The sequence below is a fragment of the Choloepus didactylus genome, chromosome 13 (genome assembly GCF_015220235.1).
Source record: "Choloepus didactylus isolate mChoDid1 chromosome 13, mChoDid1.pri, whole genome shotgun sequence".
NCBI classification, from domain to species: domain Eukaryota; kingdom Metazoa; phylum Chordata; class Mammalia; order Pilosa; family Megalonychidae; genus Choloepus; species Choloepus didactylus.
Window position 1 is genome coordinate 47,634,673 of NC_051319.1, and position 20,494 is coordinate 47,655,166.

At 37.6% G+C, this 20,494-nt stretch overlaps 1 pseudogene; it reads left to right on the forward strand.

The window, feature by feature from the left end:
* Positions 1–1,122: 1,122 nt before the first annotated feature.
* Positions 1,123–2,074, forward strand: LOC119507689 (annotated as a pseudogene).
* The last annotated feature ends 18,420 nt before the right edge of the window (positions 2,075–20,494 follow it).

Consider the following 20,494-nt stretch of genomic DNA (forward strand, 5'->3'; position numbering starts at 1 on the left):
TGATATGTTTATTTTAGCCAGTATCATGCTGTTTTGACCACTGTGGCTTTATAAAATATGCTTTCATGTCAAGAAGCATGATACTCCCACTTCATTCTTTTTCAAGATGTTTTCTGCTATTCGAGACCACTACCTTTCAAAATATATTTGGCAAATAGCTTTTCCACTTCTGCAAAGTAGGCTCTTAGAGTTTTGATTGTTATTGCACTAATCTGTACATCAGTTTGGGTAGAATTGACATATTAATGACATTTAGCCTTCCAATCCACGAACACAGAATATCTTTCCATTTATGTAGGTCTCTGATCTCTTTTAGCAAACTTTTATAGTTTTCTGTCTATAGGTCCTTTACATCCTTTGTTAAGTTTATTCCTAAGTTTTATTCCTTTATGCCTTTTCTGCATCAATCAAGATGATCATGATCATCTTGCTTTGTAAATGTGGTGTATTCAATTTTAATTCAGCTTAAGATTTTTACTGATTTCTCTTGCAATTTCTTCTTTGACCCACTGATTGTTTAAGAGTGTGTTGTTTAACCCCTATATATTTGTGTATTTCCCAGTTTGCTGTTCATTGTTGTTTTCCAGTTTCATTCCATTATGGTCAGAGAAAGTACTTTGTATAAGTTCAATCTTTTAAAATTTATAAAGACATGTTTTGTATCCCAGCATATGGTCTATCCTGGGGAATGTTCCATGAGCACTTGAGAAGAGTATATATATCCTGCTGTTTGGGGTTGAAATGTTTTATATAAGTCTGTTAGGTCTAGTTCATTTATCATATTATTTAGGTTCTCTGTTTCTTCATTTATCTCCTGTTCAGATGTTCTGTCTTTTGGAGAGAGTGGCATGTTGACGTTCCCCACTGTTACGGCAAAGCCATCTATTACTCCCTTAAGTTTTGCCAGTGTTTGCCTTATGTATTTTGGGCCACCATAGTTAGGCACATAGATATTTATGATTGTTATTTCTTTTTGTTGAATTGCCCCTTTTATTAATATACAGTGTCGCTCTTCCGCTGCCATTTTAAATCCAGCTCCATACAACACTCTGCTGCCGCTGCTACCGGTACACAGTCTGAGCGCCAGCAACACCTGCTTACTATTCTGCCACCAGAGAGGACATGAATGAATATAGCAACATAGAGAAATTCACAGAGGGATCCACGATTAATGTGAGCAAGAATCAGCAGGATGACTTTAAAGTGTTTATTGGTGGCTTAAGCTGGGATACAAGCAAGAAAAATCTGACTGAATATTTGTCTCGATTTGGAGAGGTTATAGACTGCACAATTAAAACAGATCCAGTCACTGGAAGATCAAGAGGATTCGGACTTGTGCTTTTCAAAGATGCTGCTAGTTTTGATAACGTTTTGGAACTAAAAGAACACAAACTGGATGGCAAATTGATAGACCCCAAAAGGGTGAAGGCTTTAAAAGGGAAAGAACCCCCCAAAAAAGTTTTTTGGGTGGATTGAGTTCAGATACTTCTGAAGAGCAAATAAAAGAATATTTTGGAGCATTTGGAGAGATCGAATATATTGAATTCCCATGGATACAAAAGCAAATAAAAGAAGAGGATTTTGTTTTATCCTATATACAGTTGAAGAGCCAGTAAAGAAATTATTAGAAAGCAGATACCATCAAATTGGTTCTGGGAAATGTGAAATCAAAGTTGCACAACCCAAAAAGGTATATAGGCAGCAACAGCAACAACAGAAAGGAGGAAGAGGAGCTGCAGCTGCTGGATGAGGTGGTACAAGGGGTTGAGGATGAGGTCAGGGCCAAAACTGGAACCAAGGATTTAATAACTATTATGATCAAGGATACAGAAATTGTAATAGTGCCTATGGTAGTGATCAGAACTAGAGTGGCTATGGTGGATATGATTATACTGGGTATAACTATGGGAACTATGGATAGGGACAGGGATATGCAGACTGCAGTGGCCAACAGAGCACATATGGCAAGGCATCTCGAGGGAGTGGCAATCACCAAAACAATTACCAGCCATACTATAAGAGGACCTTGGAGAAAAGAGGAAGAAATGCTAAAGTAACCCGTCTTGCAGGATGATGTTGAAGATTGGTCTCTGTTGATCTAAGATGATTATTTTGTAAAAGACTTTGTAGTGTACAAGACACAACTGTCCAACTGTATATAGCTGCCAATTCATTTTCTTTGTTTTTGCTTTGTCCTTTGCTATCTGTGTTATGCCTCAGTGTGGATTTGTGTTTATACAAATTTTATTTGTATGATTTTATGTTAAACCTCAAACAAATGCTTCCTTATGTGAAATATATATATAGTGTTCCTCTTTATCTCATATAACATTTTTGCACGTAAAGTCTATTCTGTCTGACATTAGTATAGCTACCCCAGCTTTTATTTGGTTGCTGCTTGCATAGAGTATCTTTTTGCATCCTTTCACTTTCAACTGGTTTGTATCTTTGGGTATGAAATGAGTCTCTTGTAAACAGCATGTAGGTGGATCGTATTTTTTAATCCATTCTTCCAATTTGTGTCTTTTGATTGGGGAGTTTAATCCATTAACATTCAAAGTTATTACTGTAAAGGCAGTTCTAACTCAACCATCGAATCCTATGGTTTTCATTTGTCAGATCTATTTATTTCTCCTCTCTTTTAATCCTTTTAGTTACCCTTACTAATCTTCAATCCTTTACCATCCTCTCTTCTGCCTTTTCTTTTCAGCTAGCAGAACTCCCTTTAGTAGTTCCTGTAGGGCTGGTCTCTTATTAACAAATTCTCACAGCTTCTGTTTATTTGTGAATATTTTAAACTCAAAGATATTTGAAGAGCTTTGATTAGTTCTCCCAGATTCTGTGTCTCCTCTGGCTTTTTTATTTGCTCCTTTGACTGGGCCACTTCTTCCTGAGTTGTAGGGTGCCTTGTGATTTTTTTGCTGATATCTGGTCATTTGATTACCTTGATGGATTTATTCTGAAGGCAGTTTTTTCTCTCTTGTCTAGGATTTAGTTGTTGTTTGGGTTTGTATTAGGGCACTGCTTTGATAGTTGGGCCATCAGTATTTCTCAGCCCAAACAGGGCCTGGTACCCATTCATGGCAGGTAGACCAGCTCTGATACGCCTGAGTTAGGATCCAGAGGGGCCCTGAAAAGCCCTGCAGTTTTCCCTGGCGTTTTCCTGCCTGCCCAGCAGATGGCGCTCTTTAGTTACTTATTCTTCCTTAGACGCTGTTTACCTCCTGGAGATTTGCAACATCTGGGTAGGCGGGCCTGAAACTGCGACTGAAACTGTGGGGTTCCTGTGCTCTCACTTTACCAGCCAAAGTTTGGCTCAATGTGGGGTTGTGTTCCCCTCTGAACTTGAAACAGAGGACTTCTCCAGCTGCCCCAGTCTGCAGCCATCCCCCAGGCAAAGATCAGGCTGCCTGTTGCTGTTTCCCTCAATGTTGGGGGAAGAGCACCAGGACCCATGGTGGGAGTTACATTCTCTGTCCACGTTTCCTCAGACTCTTCATCCCTCACTGACCCGGGCCTTGAAATATCCTCCCCTGTCCCTAAATCCCAAAACAGTTGATTCAGACGGTTTCTGCCTGACTACTTGCTGCTTTGGGGGAAGATTTTGTGGTTCCCTCCCTAATCCTCCATTCTGGAAGCTCTTCCTTGCTGCCCTTACATATTCTGCCCTCCCCAGTAGCTTCAGTCCTTCCATGGGTCTCTGTGGGCTTGGGGCTCTGTCTCACTGCTGTGGGAGATTTTATAGTCTGTGTCCCTGGTGAGAGTGGGAGGGATCCCGGCTGCTCCCTCTGGGCACTTCCTGAGCTGCGTGGGACTGATTAAAGGGTAGGAGAGAGCACCGGACTGGGGTGGAAGTTTCTTACCTGATATTTTTCTCTTTTTTTGATTCAGCATTTGTGGAATCCTTCTCCAATCTACCTTCCTCCAGAGTTCTGAGCAAATGAGAATTGTCCTTTTTTTTTCCCACAGAATCTCTAGGGAGGAGATTTCAGTAGCAGTTTATGTTGCCATGTTGATGATATCACCTCTGGGAGCTTAAGTTTTTAAATATAACTCATCAGTGAAGAGGATTAGATCTGTGTTGTCCATTGGGGTTTTCTTGAGGTCTGGTTTAGGAGAAACTAGGCTTTCAGTAAGAATTATGCAGTTATGATTGGGTGCTCCTTTGTCAAGAAGTGGGAGCAGAGTGATGGGGTGTAGGGGGAGCACTTATGAATGTGCATATGAGAGAGAGAGAGAGAGAGAGAGAGAGAGAGAGAAGGATAAGTTAAAAATATGTGAGTGGTTTAGAAGAGAGATGTTGAGTTAAAACAGAATTAAGCAAGTATTCCACAGCATGAGGAACAAAAAGGTGAAATTTGTTCTACATAACTATTTCAACAGTAACTTCAGCTAGTTTGGCTGCTGCAGCCACTGATCAGAAACAAGGCAGGTATGCTCTGACTACAGGAGGTGATTGAATATTATAATATCTAATGTGCCTCTTGATTCCTTCGTGGTCTTAGGTTAATACTCCTAACGCATTTTCCTTTTTTCATGGACATGCTGCTGACTAGGTGGACCAAGTTAGGTGGACCAAGGGGTGTCTTGTAGGGCTTCCTTCAGAATGAAAGGCGTCAGCACAATCTTGATTCCAGTTCAAAGGCTCAGGTATGGTAAGTTTTAATAGTTCTTAAAGAGTTTGAGCTAGAAGGGAGTAGTGTGTTATCCAGTTACAACAATATTCACGAAGACCTAAGAATCCCTTAGAGTATTTCTTTGTACTACCATGCCCTGTAATTAAAGCCAATGGAACTGCAACAACCCAATCCAGGCAGGGCTATTAATTGCCTAGACACTTCAGAAATGAAAAATTGTGTCACCCCATCAAGCAAAGAACCAAGAACAGATGAGGTGCTTGCTGAGGGTAAAGGGAATATAGAATGGATATCTGAAGAGGTAGGTATAAATATGAGATATGACCACATGACTAGTTACAGAAATGAGGACTTTAATGGTTATGAGTATTTCTTCCTTGCTTTGTTATGAATATGTTTATATATGCATATATGGCAAATATCTTTGTTTTCTTCCTTATATTATCCCCTTATCAAATAACACAAGTTGTATGAACTCTATATCATAGTGTTTAAGTTACAAAACATCAAGTTTAAGAGTGAATATTTCCCAAGGATTTGCCTTGCTTTCTGGGGATCTGAGGAAAGATCCTCTGTTCCTTCTCTGGGAATCTTGATCTGTTCTGTTTGTTTTTGTTTTGCCTCTATAGTTTTTTAAAACTCCTTTCATTGTCTTTAGCTGATTTTGCCTGGAAGGCAATTTCTGGGAGGAGAGTCACCTCAGAAAAGACTTTCCCAAGTCAGTATTTTCTAGCCAAAACAAGGAGAGGAACCAGCTCCAAAGAGCTCTGGGAAGAGGGTAAGGAAAAATATCAAAAGCCTTTTTGTCCCCAAAGCTGTGCTTTCCTGGTCGCCCAGCAGATGACACCCTTCAGCAAACTGTTCCCTGCAGCTCTAAGGAGGCACTGTGTCTTTTAACTTCCAATGTCTCTGTCCCTATTGGAGGCAGGATTGAAACAATGGCTTGTCTGCCTTTGTCTGGGGTAGGTTGAAACAATAGCTAAGAGCTGGTACCCAGTGATCCAAATTTGCTAATCAAAAGTCATGATCAGCTGCGCCCCCAAACCCCAGCAGTCTTTAAGAAGAAGATTTTTATGTCCTTTTCTGGCCACAGCAGCTAGCAAGGGGCTGGACCTCAAGGCAGCCCATCTCTAGAGTAGGGGATGGTGCTGGCAGTCACTACTCAGATCAGGTAGCTCAGAGTTTTTTATTGCAGTTTCTCAGTTTCTTCCTCTGCCTCTTCTTTGAATGCTGTAGAGTGTTCTTCTGGCCTCTGGAGCCCCAGAACAGTTGTTTCACACAGTTGAAACCTGCTTACTAGTTGTTTTGGAGGCAGAAGTGAGTCCTGGCGCTCCCTACTGTGCTGTCTTCTGTGGAAGCCCTCAATACATCCTTTATTGATTTTTCACCCTTCCTGTCTAACTTTTACCATTTCCTTACTAGTACTTCCTGGGATTACCTCTGAATTAGTCACTGTATTTCTCTAGGGAAGATAAACACACAGACATATACATATACATATACATATATGTTTGTACGTACATGTAAATGTATATATTATAAGATTTATTGTAGGAAATGGCTCATATTATCATGATGAATCACAGCTCCAAATTGTGTATGCTGTGCTGCAAGTTGGGAACTCTGATGAAAGTTTCAATGAATTCCTCAGGAGAACATGACTTGCTGAAATAGGGATAGAAATTCTACTTTCTGAATATTGAAATCATCAATTCTCCCTTTAAATTCCTGATTGTAGCTGTCAACTGCCATAGTTGCAGTCAACTAACTAATGGTTTAAATCCAAGAAATATTCTCACAGTAATACTCTGACCAGTGCTTGCTTGGCCAAATAACTGGACATGAAAACCTAGCCATATTCACACATGAACTTAACCATCACAGTCCATCTCTTCTCAACTTGGCCCCATACACATCTTCGTAAACCATACTTCATCTTTAAATAAAACAATAACAATGATATTTTCACCTAACTTAAGAGGTCTAGAATAAGTTGAACCAAGTGTCAAAGAGGAGATTTAACACAAAGCCAATCAACAATAATACCCTATGTAAGAGAGAGAAACTGACCTTCAAAGTGAACTCATCAAGATAATCAGATTCCTAGACACTAGCAAAAAATCACAAGTCATACTAAGAAACAGAAAAATATGGCTCAGTCAAAGGAACAAAATAAAACTTCTGAGGGGTGAGGATACACAGAATTTGGCACAACTAATCAAAGATGTTCAAGCGGATCTCCTAAATCAATTCAAGGAGATGATGGAAAATATAGCAAAGAGATAAAGGATATTAAGAAGACATGGGTGAGCATAAAGAAGAATTTGAAAGTATAAAAAGAAACATAATAGAAATTATGGGTATGAAAGGCACAATAGAACATATTAAAAATACACCAGAGACATACAACAGCAGATTTGAACAAGCAGAAGGAAGAATCAGCAAACTAAAGGACAGGACAATCTAAATTTTACAGATAGGAGAACTGACAGAGAAAAGAATGGAAAAAATTAAGTAGGATCTCAAGGACTTGAATGACAGCATGAAACACACAAACATATGCATAATGGATGTCTGAGAAGGAGAAGAGAAGAGAAAAGGTGCAGAAAGAATATTTGAGGAAATAATGGCCAAAAATTTTCCAGCTCTTCTGAGAGACATAAATATACATGTCCAAGAAGCGCAACATACTCCAATCAGAATAAATCCTAATCAACTGACTCCAGGACACATACTAATCAGAATCTAAAATGCCAAAGATAGAGAACCCTGAGAGCAACAAGAAAAAAGTGATTCTTCACATACAAGGAAACCCCAATAAGACTAAGTATCCATTTCTCATCAGAACCCATGGAGACGGGAAAGCACTAGCATGATATATTAAAGATATTGAAAGAGAAAAACTGCCAGTCCAAAATTCTTTATCTGGCAAATATGTGCCTCAAAATGAAGGAGTGTTTAAAATATTCACAGGTAAACTGAAACAGAGAGATGTCAACAAGAGATCTGCCCACAAGAAATACTAAAGGGACTTCTGCAGCCTGAAAGGAAAAGACAGGAGAAAGAGGCTTGGAGGAGAGTGTAGAAGTGATGCTTATTAGTAAGGGTAATTAAAGGGGTAAAAAGAAAGACAAAATGAAGATATGACATATAAAAATCAAGTGCCAAAATGGCCAAAATAATTATTGCCATTACAGTAATAACATTGAATGTTAATGGATTAAATTTTGCAATCAAAAGACACAGACTGGCAGAATGGATAAGAAAGTATGTCTCAACTACATGTGGTCTACAAGAGACTCCTTGGATCCAACAACACAATAGGTTGAAAGTGAAAAGTTGGAAAAAGATATTCCATGCAAATAATAACCAAAAAGGAGCTGGGATAGCTATACTAGTATTGGATAAAATAGACTTCAAATGCAAAATTGTTATAAAATAAAAAGGACACTATATGTAAAAAAAGGGGGGACAATCAACCAAGAAGAGATAATCATAAATATTTATGCACCTAACTATGGTGCCCCAAAATACATAAGGCAAACACTGGCAAAACTGCAGGGAGAAATAGACATCTCTACCATAATAGTTGGAGATTTCAATACACTGTTCTCATCAATAGATAGAACATCTAGATAGAGGATCAATAAGGAAAAAGAGAACTTGACTACTTTGATAAATGAACTAGACCTAACACACATACCTAGAACATTGCAACCCAAAACAGCAGGATATACATTATTCTCAAGTACTCATGGATCATTCTCCAAGATAGAACACATGTTGTGTCACAAAACAGGTCTCAATAAATTTAAAAAGATTGAATTATGTAAAGCACTTTCTCTGACAATAATGGAATGAAGCTGGAAATCAATAACAGATGAACTGGACATTCACAAATACATGGAAGTTAAACAACAAACTCCTAAACAATCAGTGGGTCGAAGAAGAAATTGCAAGAAAAATCAATAAATATATTAAGATGAATGAAAATGAGAACACAAGATACAAAAACTTATGGGATGCAGTCAAGGCAGTGCTGAGAGGGAAATTTATAGCCCTAAATGCATACATTTAAAAAGAAGAGCTAAAATCATAGACCTAATTGCCCACCTGGAAGAACTAGAAAAGAAACAGAAAACTAACCCCTAAGCATGCAGAAGGAAAGAAATAATAAAGATTAGAGCAGAAATGAGAATAAAAATCATAGAATCAACCAAACCAAAATTTTGTTCTTTGAAGTGACCAATAAAATTGACATACCCTTAGCTAGACTGACAAAGAAAAAAAAAGAGAGATGTAAATAAATAAAATCAGAAATGAGAGAGGAGACATTCCTACTGATCCCACAGAAATAAAAATGATCATAAAAGGATACTATGAAAACTGTATGTCAACAAATTAGACAACTTAGATGAAATGGGCAAATTCATAGAAAGACACAAACAGCCTACTGTAAAATAGAAGACCTCAACAGGGCAATTGCAAGTAAAGAGATCGAATCAGTTGTCAAAAACCTTCCAACAAAGAAAAGCTGAAGACCAGATGGCTTCACAGGCAAATTTTACCAAGCATTCCAAAAAGAATTAATACCATTCCTGCTCAAACTTAAAAAAAAAACCCGAAGAGGAGGGAGCACTGCCTAATTCATTCTATTAGGCCATGTCATCCTAGAACCAAAGCCAGATAAAGATACTACAAGAAAAGAAAACTTCAGACCAATCTCTCTAACAAATATAGATGCAAAAATACTCAACAAAATACTTCAAATCAAATCCAGCAGCACATTAAAAGAATTATACACTATGACCAAGTGGGTTTGATTCCAGGTATGCAACAGTGGTTCAACACAAGAAAATCAATTAATATAATGCACCACATTAACAAATTTAAAGGGGAAAAAAAACACATGATCATCTCAATTGATATAGAAAAGGCATTTGACAAAATCCAGCATCCTTTGTTGATAAAAACACTTTAAGGAAACTTCATCGATGTGATTAGGGGCATATATGAAAACCCACAGATAAAATTGTACCAATGGTGAAAGACTAAAAGCTTTCCCTCTAATATCTGGAACAAGACAAGTATGCCCACTGTCACCACTGTTATTCAACATTATGCTAGAAGATCTAGCTAGAGCAATTAAGGAAGAAAAAGAAATAAAGACATCAAAATCAGAAAGGGAGAAGTAAAACTTTTACTATTTGCATATGACATGATCCTATATATAAAAAGATTCAAAAAAATCTACAAGAAAGCTACTAGAGCTAATAAGTTCAGCAAAGTGGCAGGATGCAAGATCAACAGGTGCAAATCTACTGTTTCTATATAATAGTAATGAGAAATCTGAGGAGGAAATCAAGAAAAAATTCCATTTACACTAGCAACTAAAAGAATCAGATATCTTGGGATAAATTTAACCACGGACATAAAGGACTTGTTTACAGAAAACTACAAAACATTGCTAAAAGAAATCAAAGAACTAATTAAGTGGAAGGACATTCCATGTACATGGATTGGAAGACAATATCATTAAGATATCAAAATTGATAACTCAAATTGATCTACAGATTCAATGCAATCCCAATGAAAATTCTAACAGCCTACTTTTCAGAATTAGAAAAGCCAATTATCAAATATATATGGAAGCGTAAGTGTCTCTGAATAGCCAAAAACATCTTGAAAAAGAAGAATAAAGTTGGAGGACTCACACTTCCTGATTTTAAATCATACTACAAAGGTACAGTGGTAAAAACAGCATGGTACTGGCATAAAGACAGGCATATTGACCAATGGAACAGAATTGAGAATTCAGAAATAGACTCTTACCTCTATGGCCAATTGATATTTGACAAAGCTGCCAGGTATAGCCAACTGGGAAGTAACAGTCTCTTAAATAAATGGTGTTGAGAACTGGATATCCATATCGAAAAGAATTAAAGAGGACCCCTATGTCACACCATATACAAAAACTAAATCAAAATGGATCAAAGATCTAAACAGAAGAACCAGGAGCATAAAACTCCTAGAAGAAAATGTAAGGAAGCATCTTCAATAACCTGTGGTAGGCAATGGTTTCTTAAACTTTACACCCAAAGCACAAGCAATGAAAGAAAAAATAGATAAATGGGAACTCCTCAAAATTAAAAACTTTTGTGCATCAAAAGACTTTGTCAAGAGGGTGAAAAGACAAACTACTCAATGGGAGAAAATATTTGGAAATCACATATCCAGTAAGGGTTTAATATCTAGAATATATAAAGAAATCCTACAATTCAGCAATATAAAGACAAGCAACCCAGTGAAAAAATGGGTGAAAGACTTGAACAGACATTTTTCCAAAGAGGATATACAAATGGCTAACAAGCACATGACTAGATGCTCAACATCACTAGCTACTAGGGAAATGTAAATCAAAACCACAATGAGATATCATTTGACACCTACTAGAATGGAAAATATTTAAAAAAAAAAACAAAAATACAAGTGCTGGAGAAGATGTGGAGGAATAGGAACACTCGTTCACTGCTGGTGAGAATGTAAAATGGTGCAGCCACTGTGGAAGATAGTTTGAAGTTTCCTCAAGAAGCTAAGTATAGAATTGTTATATTATCCAGTAATCCCACTGCTAGGTATATACCCAAAGAACTGAAAACAGGGACTTGAACAGACATTTGCACACTGCTGTTCATAGTGACATTATTCATAATTGCCAAAAGATGAAAACAACCCAAGTGTCCATCACCCAATGAATGGAAAAGCATAATGTTTTATATATATTCCATGGAGTATTATTCAGCTGTGAAAGGGAATGAAGTCCTGATGCATGCGACAACATGGAGGAAACTTGAGGACATTATGTTGAGTGAAATAAGATAGATACAAAAGGACAACTATTGTAGGATCTCACTATCATGATCTAATTGTAATAAGCAAGTTCATAGAGTTAAAATCTAGAATATAAATTATGAGGAGATAGATTGGGATTACAGTGGGGAGTTGATACTTGTACAGAATTTCTATTTAGGTTGATGGTAAAGGTTTGGAAATGCATGAAGATGGTGGCACATTATTGTGAGTGTAGTAACAGCACTGAACTGTATAGGTGGATGTGGTTAAACGAGGAAACTTTAGGATGTATATATTACTAGAGTAAAAATTAAAAGATAAAACACAGGACTGTACAGCATAGTGAACCCTATTGTAAATGATAGACTATTGTTAATAGTACAAGTATACGAATGCTCTTTCATGAGTTATAACAAATGTATGGATGCTAACACAAGGTAGTAATAATAGAATAGTATATGGGAAAAATACACCCAATGTAAATAATGGACAGTAGATAGAACTATTTTAATGATCCTTCATTGGCTGCAACAAAGGTAACTACTGTTAAAAAAAATACAATTATTAAAAAGAAGTGCTATCATCAATAGTAACAAATGTTCACACCAATGCAAGGTGTTGGTATAGGGTGGTGCCCGGGAATCCTGTATTTCATGCATGATTGTTTTGTAAACTCACAACTTCTCTAATATAAAAAAAAATAATAATAATAAAATAAGGGGTGTATTGTTGAGCCTGTAACCAGTGTGGTCAGCTGGGTCTAGGCCAACTGAGGACCCTCTAAGAAAACATGTGGAAAATGCCTCTGAATATTGGCAATGGATGCAGGGAGTCTAGAGCTTATTCATCCACTCCCTTCCCTCCTTGTTGGTATTTAGGGGACTTCACTCCTCCACACTGCAGGTTATACCTGCTGGCCAGGGTCAAGCTCCTTTGGTGCCCTAAAAAGCTCTGAGTCCAAGAAGTGAGACTAGGTGCTTGAGGCAGGATCCTCAGCATGCTAGAAACTGTCTACAGCAGGTGCAAGTGAATTCAGTAGGTGAGGGGATATGGGGAAGGGAATCAACCATGTCTGCTATATCGGGGGTAACTGACATCATTGGGGTGACTGAAGTATTATTTCTTTTAGGAAAAGAGAAATAATCAGACCCTTCATGTTTTAAGAATTCTAAAAATGCTGTTTGCCCCTTGGATTGTTCTCTGTGGGGGAAAGGCAGGCATGGTTTTAATATAATGAGGAGGCAAAAAACAGAAACCAGTCCCACCCCAGCATTTCTGGGCCCAGCAGACACCTTGGGAGGTGTCTTTGTACGAGCAAATTGAAAGAGCTGAGCATAAAAAGCCACTCTCCAGGGAGCCAAAGCTGGGTCAGCAGTGAGGGTTTGGATCACTACTTATCAAAGGACAGTGTGCCCTGGGCAGGGATCTGTGTTAGAGGATTAATTGATTTAAGTGAACTTTAAAAAACAATTTAAAAAATAATAATTTTATACTTATAGAAAAGTTGCAAAAAAAGTACAGAATATTCCTGTATACCCTTTTCCCAGCTTCTCCTAATCTAATATTGTTAGGCATATATTGGACTTCGTGATAATGAAGCTGTTGGGTGACTGAACCATTAATTTGAACAAATAATTACCCGTATTTACACCTGATGTTTTGGAGTTTATTTCAGTTTTTTATTTTCCTGGAATACAGTGATCACTTTAAATCTGTAGCTTCAGGTATGCCTCCATTTTATAAACATTTTTAAAAATTGCTTTTGTTCCATAGGGTCTGTCCTTCCATGTATACAAGCTGTTTATATTTTGACTTTCTGTTGTCTTATTTCTGTATCTGTTTTTTTTTTTCTAAATTGTCTTTATCATTTTGTCCTTTTCCTCTGCATTATATGGAAATCTTTAACACATCTCAATGTCACTGATTCATTTTTCTGCAGAATAGATTTTGCTTCTAATGAATTTGGGGTCTTGAATACTATTATCTTCCTCTAAAATACTTCTCTCTGCTTATTCTGTTTTTGTTTCATTCTCTTATATTAGTTTTTTCTCTGATATTATTAAGCAGTGTGTTCAAGATTTTTTTCTGTTTACTGGAGTAAGACTTCTTCCAGACTATGCTTTTTTGGTTGCTAGTGTTCTCTTTCTTTGTTCCTTTTGCAAATATTTTGCATAAATTCTCTTAAAAATTGTGTCTTTTATTCTCATTTTGAACCAGAATAGTTCTATCATGGATTATTATTTACCCCCCAAAAATCTATATGGCTTCTTATTGACTTCTTTCCTTTTTAACTTGGGCACTCTTTGAGTATTCGTCTTAGAGCTTGAGCTGGAGAACAGGATATTGTTGGGTTGTAGTCTGTTCAGTTATGATATGGATGGTGAGGAAGCTATTTCTATGGGCAGCTGTAGTCACAGAAATTAATCTCTGCTCTCTTTCTTCATAATTATTCTGAAACCCCTTCATCCAAGGCCAGCTGAGTTGGGCCAGAGGAATTTCCCAACACACCTTTAGTATGTTTTGGTTTTCTCTTCAGGGTGAGTGGGCCACTTTGGTGAACAGTCACTATAGTGTGTGTGTGTGTGTGTGTGTGTATGTGTGTGTGTGTGTGTGCATGCACATATTCCTGCACTTATCTGCCTTTACTGGCCAGTGTAAACAAGATAGTGGTCCTCTTTCCCGTTTTGTGGTGGGTCAAAGGGAATACCTATGCAGCTTGCTACCCCTTCTAGCTCCTGCCTTGGAATATTGGCTAAAGGGCTCTAAGGAATATATTCCATGTCTTTTTCCTAGTATGCTCCTGTTTTCAGTCTTTGTACCCCCAGAATGGATAGCACCAAAGAGGTTTTTCACATGTACTGCCATATTACCTTAACTTTTCCAGGAAAGAAGCTTTGTTTTGATTCCTGGCATTTACATTTACCCTGTTCTAAAGAGAATTATACTTCATTGATGCCTCATTTGTAGACAAGGCCAGGCATGTTCTCTATATGAGGTTGTTTTTATACTTTGTTTTGTTTGTTGTTTGTTGTTGGATTTTTTTTTTTAAATTGATTTGTGGGAGGAAACTTCTGAATAATCCCCATAATTTTCCATAAGAATCAATATACTTGTAGCATTAAAAGCAAGTTTCATCTCTCCCACCAATCAAATAAGATAAATCTAATTGTCTTTTTTTATGCCTTTGAAATTCAAATTATTCCCTAATTGATTTTCATTCATAGCAAATCCCTTATTACTCTGTAATCTTCTACATGGTTTCTGTATCTTAACAAAAAAAGAACTTTTGCAGTCCATAAAATACGAAAGTACCTACTTAAATGTGTGTGTGTTTGTTTTAAAATAAAAAGAAGCCTTAAAAGTTAAATCATTTTAAGAACATAGTTGAATGTGATGAACTTATATGATCACCAGATGTCACTCTTGCTTCATGCTGTATAAGGTAACTTACAACTGTATATGGAGAATAGAAGAGACTACAAAGCTGGTTTCAAGTGGTGAAAACATTTTTATCAGCAGGGAAGCCTTTTATCTTCTAATTAAGCAATAAGACATAATAGAGTTCATTTTGATCCTAGGAAAGAACAACAACAACAAAAAACCTTGACTGGCTTTTTTTTTTTTTTAATTTTATTTTGAAATAAATTCAAACTTACAGGAATAGCTGCAAAACCAATACAAACCCCATACACAAAACTCCAGCATACCCTGACCCCTTCCCCCGATACTCTGATCCACCAACTTTAACATCCTATCACACCACTATTTCTTTCTTTCCCTCCCTGCCTATCTATCATCCATCATCTATTGCTCTGTCTTCTGATCATATGAGAGCAGGCTGCACACATCCTTGAACAAACAATATAACTCACATATACATTTCTTGTGAACAAGAACATTCTTTCATGCATTCCCTTTAAGCGCAGCTAAGAAGTTCAAGAAATTCAACATTGATACAAAGCTTATATTCTATATTTTCTTTTTTTTTTTCTTATGTCCCAACTGTGTCCCTTTGAGCCTCCTCTCCTCCATCCGCAGATCTCATCCAGGATCTTCCTTGGCATTTAATTGTCATTATCTGTTTAGCCTGTCTTTTTTTTTTTTTTTTTTCACTTGTGGAAACATATATACAGCCTAAATCTTCCCATTCCAACCCCTCCCTAGCATTCCATTAGAGGGATTAATCACATTTAGAATGTTGCAATGCTATCACCTTCCCACCATTCGTTACTAGAAATTTCCCTTCACCCCAAACAGAAACCCTACTCTCATTTCTTAACTCCCCATTGCCCCTTCCCCACTTCTCATATGGGTTATGATCTCTATGGTCTTATTCTCTGATAATTTCTTTGTGTTTACCGTGGGGCTTAAATTTAACCTGTTAAGTCTATAACAATCTTGTTTTTCTTTGATACCAATTTAACTTTGATAGGACACATAAACTATGTTCTTTTACTCCTCCATTCCCCCACCTTTATGTAGTTCTTGTCAAAAATTACATATTTTACATTGAGTCCAAAACCACTGATTTATCATTATAGTTTATGTATTTTCGATCCTGTAGGAAGTAAATAGTGGAGTTACAAATCAAAAATACAGTAGTATTGGTATTTATATTTACCATGTGATCTTTACTGGAAATCTTTATTTCTTCATCTGGTTTCAGTCAATTGTTTAGTGTCCCTTCCTTTCAGCCTGCACAATTCCCTTTAGCATTTCTTATAGGACTGATCTACTGGTGATGAAGTCCCTCAGCTTTGGATTATCTGGGAATGTTTTCATTTCCCCCTCATTTTTACCCTCCAGGTGTTTGTGAATTTTCTAAGTCTCTGATAGTTATTGACTTCTAATTGTATTCCATTTTGGTCAGAGAACATGCTTTGAACAAATTCAATTTTTTTTTTTTTTTTAATTTATTGAGGCTTGTTTTATGTCCCAGCATACGGTCCATTCTGGAGAAAGATCCATGATCACTAGAGAAGAATGTGTGTCCCAGTGACCTGGGATGTAATGTTCTATATATGTCTGTTAAATTTCTCTATATGTCTCTCTCCTTTCTTTGTTTCTCTGTTGGTAGGGCTCCCTTTAGTATGTGAAGTAGGGCAGGTCTTTTATTAGCAAACTCTCTCAGCATTTGTTTGTCTGTGAAAAATTTAAACTCTCCCTCAAGTTTTAAGGAGAGTTTTGCTGGATAAAGTATTCTTGGTTGGAAATTTTTCTCTCTCAGAATTTTAAATATGTCATGCCACTGCCTTCTCAACTCCATGGTGGCTGCTGAGTAGTCACTACTTAGTCTTATGTTGTTTCCTTTGTATGTGGTGAATTGCTTTTCTCTTGCTGCTTTCAGAACTTGCTCCTTCTCTTCAGTATTTGACAGTCCGATCAGAATATGTCTTGGAGTGGATTTATTTGGATTTACTCTATTAGGAGTTTGCTGGGCATTTATGTTTTGTGTGTTTATATTGTGTAGAAGGTTTGGGAAGTTTTCCCAAACAATTTCTTTGAATACTCTTTCTAGACCTTTACCCTTGTCTTCCCCTTCTGGGACACCAGCGAGTCTTAAATTTGGACGTTTTATTTTATCTATCATATCCCTGAGATCCATTTTGATTTTTTCGATTTTTTCCCCATTCTTTCTTTTGTTCTTTCATTTTCCATTCTGTGGTCCTTGAGGATGCTGAGTGGTTGTTCAACTTCCTCCAATCTTGTATTATGAGTATCCAGAGTCTTTTTAATTTGGTCAACAGTTTCTTTTATTTCCATAAGATCTTCTATTTTTTATTTACTCTTGCAATGTCTTCTTTATGCTCTTCTAGGGTCTTCTTCATGTTCTTTATAACCTGTATCATGCTCTCATTGTTTGATTTTAGATCTTTGATTAATTGCACCAAGTACTGTGTCTCTTCTTATCTTTTGATTTGGGTGTTTGAGTTTGGGTTCTCCATATCATCTAGCTTTATCATATGCTTTAAAATTTTCTGTTGTTTTTGGCCTCTTGGCATTTGCTTTACTTGATAGGGTTCTTTCATGGTCTATAAAATACCAGTCTCTAATTTGTCAGATCCACAGCTTGATGGTGTACACTTTCTCTAACTAACCAGCAGATGGCATCCATGAGCCACCTAGTCCCCTCAAGTCAGTTCTCCCCAACTTTGTCTTTGTGGTGTGTGGGGATCTGATTCTTGTGGGGTTCAATTGGTGCACCAAGTTTGGGTGTGTTGTTGGTGCTGTCTGCCCTGAATGTGGGGTGTGTGTCTGAGCGGTTAGAGAGGCAGAGCAGATTTAATAATCAAACCTCCTAGGTGTTCCCAGAGATTTAAGGCTGTTGCGAGAGTCCAAGCCTTCACCTCAGTCCCGCCACAGATCGTTTCTGCTGCTGACCCAAGCGTTCCAAGCCTGCTTTAAAGATGGTTGAATGGGGCATGTTAATTTCCCCCTTTTCACACAGCTCCACCTTCCCAGCTCTGGGACAATTAGCTGTGGGTGCCCTAAAGGCTACTGTCCACAGCTGATATTGTGGTGTTTGCACAGTGCTGTGGGAACCACTCCCCGCCACACTGGAACCCTTGGCGCAGCTCTGGGCTATGGGTCCGACCCCGGGCAGGAGCGTCCCAAGCCCGCCGGGGAGATGGTTGCAAGGGATGCAGTTTCTTTCCCCTTTTGGCTCCCCTCTGCTCCCCTGGCCCTGAGACAATCAGCAGCAGCTGTGGGAAGGGCTATCCTCCACATCAGACACTGAGGCATGGGGACAGCCCATTCGCCATGCTTCACTGCACGGTTCTCACCGTTGTATCCGCAGTGGGTCCCAGGTGTTTTTTTTTTTTTTTTTTTAAAGAACTAATCCATCTCCGAATGCCAACCAATGGTTTCCCCACACCACAGTGCGGCCGCTGGAATTTCAGCCGGCTCACTTACTCCTTTCAGAATGCAGACTCCCAGTTTCACCAAGTGCACGGTCCCTGTGGATTTAGCAGACCTTGTCCAGCTGATGCATCACTGAAACTGGTGTTCTGGGTCACTTTCTGGCTTTTATCTAGTATTTTTCATGGAGGTGTTTTTTTGCCCTGTCTTACCTAGCCACCATTTTGGGTTCTCCAACTGGCTTTTATTACTGAAAGAAAGGTAATTCTTTAAAACACATGTGACATGAAGAATGAAGGGATTGTTATTTCATGGGGCATAGCTTGTTGTTAATAATATACTGGCTTTATTAAAATGCCATACACAATGGTTGCTTTTTAGTTTTAATTTATCTCCTTACCACTATGGTGGAAATTTAAAGTATTTTCTCCTAAGTTTTGGCAGAAATGATGAAGTAGAAACTAGATATTGTTATAACTATCTTTGAATTTTCCTGCTAAAGAAAGAGCAAAGGTTAACTTTTTTTTAAAGGTCATTCTTTCCAATATTATGTAAAGCAATTAAATTTCATAAATACTATCCAAAATTTATCTCATTTGTACAATGAACATTTAATGTCAATATATTAAATTTCACTTTGAGTCTAATTGTTGACATTTATTGTTTGCTTACTAGATACCAGGTACTCTTCAAAGTGCTTTATATGTTTTAACTCATTTAATTCTCTCAATAAACCTCTGAGGTAGATATCTTATCATTTCTATTTTAGAGTTGAATAAACTGAGTCTCAGAAAAGTTAAACTATCCAATGTCTAGTTTTCAAACCCTTGCAGTCTGGCTCTGGAACCCACTGGTATGCCATCTAATAAACTTTTATGCACCCATAAAGTTTTAAAAATTTGTGGAGGTTATACTACAATAGAATATACAGTAATTTAGCTCTTTTAGAGATAGAAGTTGGAGTTGGGTTATAGATCAGACAACTATGGTACCTTACTTTATACACTGGATTATTTTTGTGTCAGTCTTGCCTACTCATTTTCAGAGACTAATAGTTTCTAGTAGGGAACAAACTTAAACATTTCTCAGCAGTCAGAAAGAAAGACATGGAAAAAATGTTGTTAAAACAAAATAATTACATGTTCTGGGTTAAGGTGGCAGACTGGGTAAAGACGATGAATCTAATTTTATCACCACCTCCCCACCCACCCAGCCATAGTAAAACTACAGACAAGGTATATTTTTAAAAAGGCAAAGACCCTCAATATGGTAATAACATGAGAGGAGACAATAGCAACAAAATTTTGGAAGGTGAAAAGCAGATGCTTGAGAACAAACTGATGAGAACACTGAATGTCAAATTCACAGCAGGGAAACTGAGAACCAATACAGTTTATGCCACAGAGTCTTGAAAAACCTCAGGAGCTGTTAGCTCCTGGTACTTCTGGATGTAGGGGTGAAATGCCTGTGTGTGTTTCAGGGAGCGGGAGGAGTTGGGAGATTGCTATAATAAGGAGGAGGAGATGAACACTGCTTGAGAAATGGTTACATTATAAAATCTTCTTCTCCATTTCATGCCTCTGGGCAACAGCCCATTGTCTACCAAGGCAGAAGCCTGGAGGTTTATTCTCTGGAGAGTAAAACAAAGGATCTCTGCATGGGGTTTGGTGGGGACATGGATTCCCTTCACAGCTGAGGGTCCATGGGTACCATCCTGGAACAGTGGGAACAAGTCACCATATATTTAGTGAATGCTAAATGCAGAGACCTAGTCTTCACCCTTAATTTAGCTCTCAGAACACAGTCAATCAGACTCATACCCTCCAGTTTTTAAAATTTTTTTTTGTTGTTGAGATTGTTCAGATACCATACAACTATCCAAAGATCCAAAGTGTACAATCAATTGCGCACGGCACCACCATACAGCTGTGCGTCCATCAACACAATTTTTTTTTTCAATTTTTAAAACATTTTCACTACTACAGGAAAGAAACAAAGACAAAAAAAAGGAAACTCACATCCTCTCATACCCCTAACCATGCCCCCCCACCTCCATTATTGATTCATAGTTTTGGTATAGTACATTTGTACTATACCAAATGTTGATGAAAGAATGTTAAAATACTACTAACTGTAGTATATAG